Below are 6,707 nucleotides of genomic sequence, written 5' to 3'. Positions count from 1 at the left end.
CAACCATCGTGACAAGTGCACGATGTGGCACCAGTTTGCCGGTGACGGCACCACACCTCGCCGAAGCTCGCTGCGCATCTCAGTATTTTCGTCTGCCAACAAAAGGCTGGAGCCAACATCAATGGCAGCTGTGAGGAGGCTCTCGGAGCTACTCTAGGAGGCTACGGCGCGGACGCACCAGCGGCGCTGCTGTTGGCGGAGCTTGCTGCCCCGCAGCCGCGTGCCGGCAGCTGCTCAGGCTGTGCAACCACGGTTTCAAGAAGAAGGGCGTCAGCATAGCCGGCATACAGTCTGAGATGAGCAAGGTGTTTTGCAACAAGGTCATGAGGAGCGTGATGTGCGTCACCGACACCGACGCTCTTCTCCCTCACTGCCCTACAACTCGCGCCACCCACGCGTCGCTCGCATCGCCCGCCGACGCCCGTTACTCAGGGTGGTCTTCACGTCCATGTCCCGGTGGGTGGAGCTCCTTGACGCCGTGTTTGAAGACCTCGTAGGCATCGCCGGCGGGCTGTCCCGGCCGGTGTCGCTGTGCCTCCGCGAGGTGCTCCTGCTGCTGCAGCGGTTCAAGGTCGTCGTGGCTGGCTCTCGCCGCCCGCATCGGCCCCCATGCGCCGCCCATGCCGCATCTCCCGTTGACTGAGATGCCTTGCCGTCATCGCGTTCGGTTGAATGGAACATGAGCGAGAGAAGAGAAAAAGGGTGAAAGGAGTAGGTGGGGGGAGGTGGCACACACTGAGCGACGACAGAGAGTTGTGCCGGCGCCCCTGCTCGGGACGGTCCGGCTTGAGGGGTGGCAAGATTTTTGCCTCCGGCGCTCCCCAAAACGGAAAAAATTGTCGGGGGGGGGCTGGAGATGGTATAAGACACGCGGGCCAATTCACTAATACCAAAAAAGTTCATAACTCTTTTCATTAATTATTGCATTCATCGATAGTTTCACATGCATGAGAAGAGAGGGAAAAAGAAAAAAATGCATGAGAGAGGAGAGCACAATAAATAAGATAGGTCTTATAATGTCCAACAATTTTTAAAGCCGGTGGGCCTTATAATCTCCAATATGGAGAGAGTATATGGTATGTTGATTGGGCCAACAGGTGTTACATGTGATGATCGTAGTACTCCTTCCGTCCAAAATTATAAAACACAATTTTTTTATATGGTCTTTGGTGCACAACTTTGACCACTAATGTATACTAAACTATATGGATTGAGAATATATCAATGATATTGTTGCATTATCTCATAAGTCATAATTCTTTTGCAATTTATATATATTTGTAAAAACTTTGTGGATATAATATAATCACATATCATAGTCAAATTTATAAATCGTTGACAACGAAATTTAAGGGCTTCTTATATTTTGAGACCGAGGGAGTATCAAGTATACACTGCCCAGTTACAATTTATGAGCTTAGCAATTCGGGAACTTGCACTTGGGATGAGGAGAAACCTACCTTGAGAATATTTTTGTTGGATTTTTAATAAAAGGCTGTGTGCGTCGACCGATGTAGAGGCCAGGGTACTCCCTATTTCGAAAAAAAATGTTGGGATCAGGAGAAAGCTAGCTCTGACCTTTCTCCTCATGGATATCGGGGAATCAACAAGATAACGGTCAGCACGGCCCACCATGATGATATTTAGGCTTGGCACCATGAGCTTTTAGGGATCTTTCCTCTGTGGTCTGCATACCTTATGCTTGTTACTACAAAAAAAAGGTGTGAGGAAATTGGCTTGATGGAAGACCAGAAGGTGTGAGGAAATTGGTTTGAAGGAAGACCAGGACCCGATTCTCGATTCGAACAAGATTGAAAAAGAGTGAATTCCATTTTTTACCCCCTAATTTGCCATTTGTGACACCATTTAACCCAATAAGGAAAAATTCCTCCCACTTACCCCATTTAGTAAAGTTTGTGCCACATTTTACCCATTTTAAGAGTTGAAAACGTTCTGTCAGTTCAGGTTTGGTTTACGTAGCATCAGAGATGTAGTTTATCCTGATGTTCACCACTCTCTCCTCGTCCACACCAGAAGGAGTTTCTCCTGGAGCTGACCTGCATGTACATGGCATTTTCCATGGATAGCTTCTTGCCATAAACATGACCGGCATGGATTGTGAGATTATCATTGCCAGTGGCATCGCAGGACCAGTATTTGCTGAACACAATGTTACTGCAGCAGCAGCAGTATCTGGACGAGGTCGATCTGCGCGCTGGTGTTGTGTTGGAAGTAGTTGCCAATATCGAGTATGTTGGTGCCCGCTCATGGAAGAGCTCATGCCGGGTGCAGAGGCACACATGTAACGTGCCACCGCACCTCGCACGCCATCGGTGTTGGTATTCAAACTATCGAAGCTGAAGTTATGTGCCACGTTCACTCAAATACATAAATAAAATCTGAGCTGCTACAAATACCCCTAAACACATTTAGATTAAGGAAGTATCTAGATGTTTCTAGATGTCTGCATTGAGGAAAGGACAAGGAATAAAATACGCCTGGCTACGTCTCACTCGACAAAATGCTCCCAAATCTTAAAAAGGGTAAATTCTGGCACAAACTTCAATAAATGGGGTAGCTAGAACGATTTTTTTTTTTGTTAAATTGGATAATTATTGTCACAAATGAAAAACTAAGGGGTAAAAATGGAATTTACTCATTGAAAAACCATGGAGTTCCCTTTGGAAAAACGAAGTCCCCTAGAAAATTAGGATGTTTGCTTGGAAACTAGCGCATAACTCTATTTTTCTTACAGGGGAGACCTAGAATAAGATAATTAAATTAATGCCATTCAGCGGATGACTCTCGGAGGCACTCGCAAGTTGATTGTACGAATGTACGGAGTACTATATATGTCCCGATGTATATGGGCAAAGAATTACTTCTTCATTAAGTGGAGACCACTATCCACGATTTGCCTGTGACCTTGTGGGCTATATGGATAGCACACGGGAAAGCAATTCATGAAGCTATGTACCAAAACCTAGGTTTGGTGATGGATTTCGTTCACAAGTTCTTCTCTGATCTGAAGATCGTGAAAGAGAAAATTACTCCCATGAGGGATGTGTTGCCTCTGCAACCTACTCCAGATGGATTCCACATCCGGAGGGGTTGATGAAATTGAATGCAGATGCGGCGGTAAGGAACCATCGAGTGAGCTTTCATAGTCATTTGCAGGGATCAACAAGAAGTTTATTAGGGTCTCTCTACATTAATGAGAAATAGAATATTGGACCCAGGAACTTCAAAAGCAATGACTTGTTGTGAAACTTTTTCTCTAGCGGAGGATTTGAGGCTACGTAATTTTCGTGTAGCTTCCGGTGCATCAGCTATCGGTAGGGTACAAATGAAGAAAATCATGTGACACCATATCACAATTTGGAAGGATATTGCGGATTGATGAATTAGGTGTCTTTTGTGTGGAGGTTGCTTACCTTATATATGCTTCTTACCACAGAAAAAAAAAGGTGAGAGCAAATTGGCTTGAAGGAAGACTAGGGCCTGATTCAACTAAGATTGAAAAACAATGGAGTTCACTTCATTAAACCCAAGTCTCCAATTTTTTAGGATCTTTGCTTGGAGACAAGCCTAACTCTATTTTTACCGAGTAAACCTTGAACATAAGAAAATATGGCGACGACAAGTCCTTGTGGTATATGCCATTCAGCGGACGACTCTCATAGACACTTGCGGGTTGATTACTATGTCCCGATGTGCATAAGCAAATAACGAATTTTTTCATCTAGTGAACACCAATAGCAAGAGTCAGTGTATTTCAATAGTTTTATGCTTCTGGGCAATATGAACAACACGCGGGAATCCAATTCATGAAGCTATATACCAAAACATAATTTTGGTGATGGGCGGTTTTCACAAGTTCTTGCCTAGTCTTGAAGATTGTGAAGGAGAAAATGACTCATCTGAGGGTGTATTGGCTCTGCAACATACTCCATCTGGATTTCCAGAGGGGTTGTAACTGAATGTAGATGTGGCGATAGCAAAGGGAAGCATCGAGAGAGTTGTCGCAATCATTTGCAGGATTGACAAGGAGCTTATCATGGGGTTCATCTACATTAATGATCAACTGACTATCGGACCCGACAATGGGTATGTTGTGAAGCTTTTGTCTCTTGGCAGCGGATTTGAACCTACCGATTTTCGTGTTGCTTACAGTGCATCGGTGGTCCTAAAGGGTATAAATGAAGGAAGAATGTGCCACTATAGCACAATTTGGAAGGAGGTTGGAGATGATGAAACTACTTTCTAAATTCCAGTTTTGTATAGAGGGAATGACATACAAAAGTCCGTAATCACGCTAAATGTGCCCGTTCCCTCGAGGGATGCCGACATGTAGGGCTGTTAGAGCCATTGTAAACTTTTCTCGTGCCTTTTATTATTTATCAATAAATAAAGCCAGCTTATAAATCAACAAAAAAATTAAAAACTCTATAATATTATTTTGTTGGTGGAGAAAATTTATCTGGTAATAAAGCCCGTGATTTTTTTCTTTTATTCTATCGTTACTCCAAGTGAGAGAAAAATGTTATTTTATGGTCGAAGTGAAAAATCTGATAATAATCATTAGTGGATCCGTCGAATGGTACAATCAAGAACTTTGGTATCACAATCAAGAAAAAAAAATATTGAATGGTTCTTAGGGTAGGAAAACAGTAATCAGTAGTAAGGAAAACAATGTCATGTGCTATTTATAATCGGAAAACAACATCCAATTGGATAAATCCCTGCGGAGAAAAAAGCATGACGGATTAAGAAAATCCCATGAGTGGTGCATGGAGCTGCCGTACCTTGGAATGCATACGATCCTTTTTTTTTTGCGGGTAAGAATGCATACGATCCTAGCAGAATGCGTGCGCAGATCCTCCCTGCGATGGGAAACATGAGTCCGTCAAAGGCAGCAGAAAGGATTGGATGATGAACGAACGATTATTTAACGGCGGCATCAGCAGCAAGCAATTCAAGGCAGCAGGAGGCAATTTCAAGCAGCGCGCATGCAGCGGCACCGCCAGGCGCGAGCGCCCATTGGAAGCGCCGGGCGGCGATGGCCCTCCATCTGGGCATATATCTTCGCACGCGGTGGACGACGGAGGCGGCCGCGCGCGCACGAAGCGATGGACTGCCTCCCCGGCGGGGGAGACCGGATTAAAGCTCGCCGGTGCGCCGTGTTCCTCTCTTACCTGTGAATCGAATTGACCACGCATTGAATCACTCAGCCAGCCTATGATGCCTAGTTAAATCTAGAACGGACGAGAGGGAGAAGAAACAGGAAGGAGGGTTGTGAGCAAGGACTCAAGGAGGCAGTGACCAGTGAGCCAGTGACACATGAGTAGGTTGGTTGGAGCAGGCCGGCCGGTGCACTCCTCCTTCCCCTTGGCGTCGGCTCGGCAGGGCCCGCCGTGCGTTCGCGGTGTTCCGTCGGCTTCCATTCCACCCACGTCCCCGCGCGCTAGCTCGATCTACACCGCTCGAACACCCATCGAGATGAGGCGCTCTGCCTGCGATGGCGCCCATGGCTAGGTAGCTAGTCTAGAACTGAGACCACGGAAGCAGAAGGGAAGAACCAATGGGGAAGAAGCCAAGCAATGAAGCGAGTGAAGTGGGAAAAGAAAGAGGCAACACAAAGTTTGCAGGCACAGTAGTAGAACTGTAGAGGTTTGGACGGACGCGCGCCGGCTGGCGTGCCCTACTCATCAGTCTCCGGTGGTGGTTCGCCGCGGGCTCGGGCCGGGTGGGGCCGCACCCACGCGCTGGTGCACTCGTGTCGTGTCTGAGGCGTCGAAACGTGGGCGGACGGAGCGTGCGTCCCCATGGGCTCTGTCCCCTGCTCCGTCTGACTGCTCTACAGTAGAGTACTACGTCCGGATCGGGCATACCCTGACATCTTTAATTCGCGCCAACGGGCGAGTCAATTTGCTCTGGGAGGAAAAGACAAAAGCGCGGGTAGGCCGCCTACCCTCCGTCGTGGAGGGCGCCCCTTGGCCCGTGCCTGGAGTCACAGGCGGCTGCCCCCGGACCCGGAGAAGGTCGATGCGTGCTCCCCGACAAAATAGTGGATGCGCAACATGGGAATCAAATCTTGGCTTGCATATATACTTTAGGCTAGTGCCAATGCATAGCCTCACTCTCATCCGCCACGTCAGTTTTTTTTCTCACTCTCACCCCACTCTCACCCCACTCTCATCCCACGGTGCCAATGCACAGGCTATAGTGCCAGCTTTACTTCTCTTTCCTCCACGTCAGCTTTTCTCTCTCCTCGACATCAACTTTTCATTTTCAGATTACAACAATATAAATAATGCAAGGAAATTATTTTATTGAACTAAAATTGTTACCGATTACATCATAAAAAAAATTACATAAAAATTTGAAAAGATTACATAAAAATATGAAAAAAATTACATAATCTAGGAATTAGCCCACACATGCTCCATCAAATCATGCTGGAGCTGTGTATACATCGGTGACTCCCTCATTTCGGTGTCCAACTGAATCCTGGCTGCTAGGCTTGGTGGTGCATGGTGGTGTATTGCAGGGCCGACATTTGAAGCAACTGTCTCATAGATGTTGTCCAAATTTGTACCACGCTCATCGTCGATGATCATGTTGTGCAGAATGACACATGCACGCATGATCAATCCAAGAGTACGCCTCGAGTAGGAGCGTCCCGGAACTGCTAGAATGTTGAACCT

This window comes from Lolium perenne, chromosome 3 (assembly GCF_019359855.2).
Source record: "Lolium perenne isolate Kyuss_39 chromosome 3, Kyuss_2.0, whole genome shotgun sequence".
Classification (NCBI taxonomy): domain Eukaryota; kingdom Viridiplantae; phylum Streptophyta; class Magnoliopsida; order Poales; family Poaceae; genus Lolium; species Lolium perenne.
Note: the sequence above shows the minus strand (reverse complement) of the source record.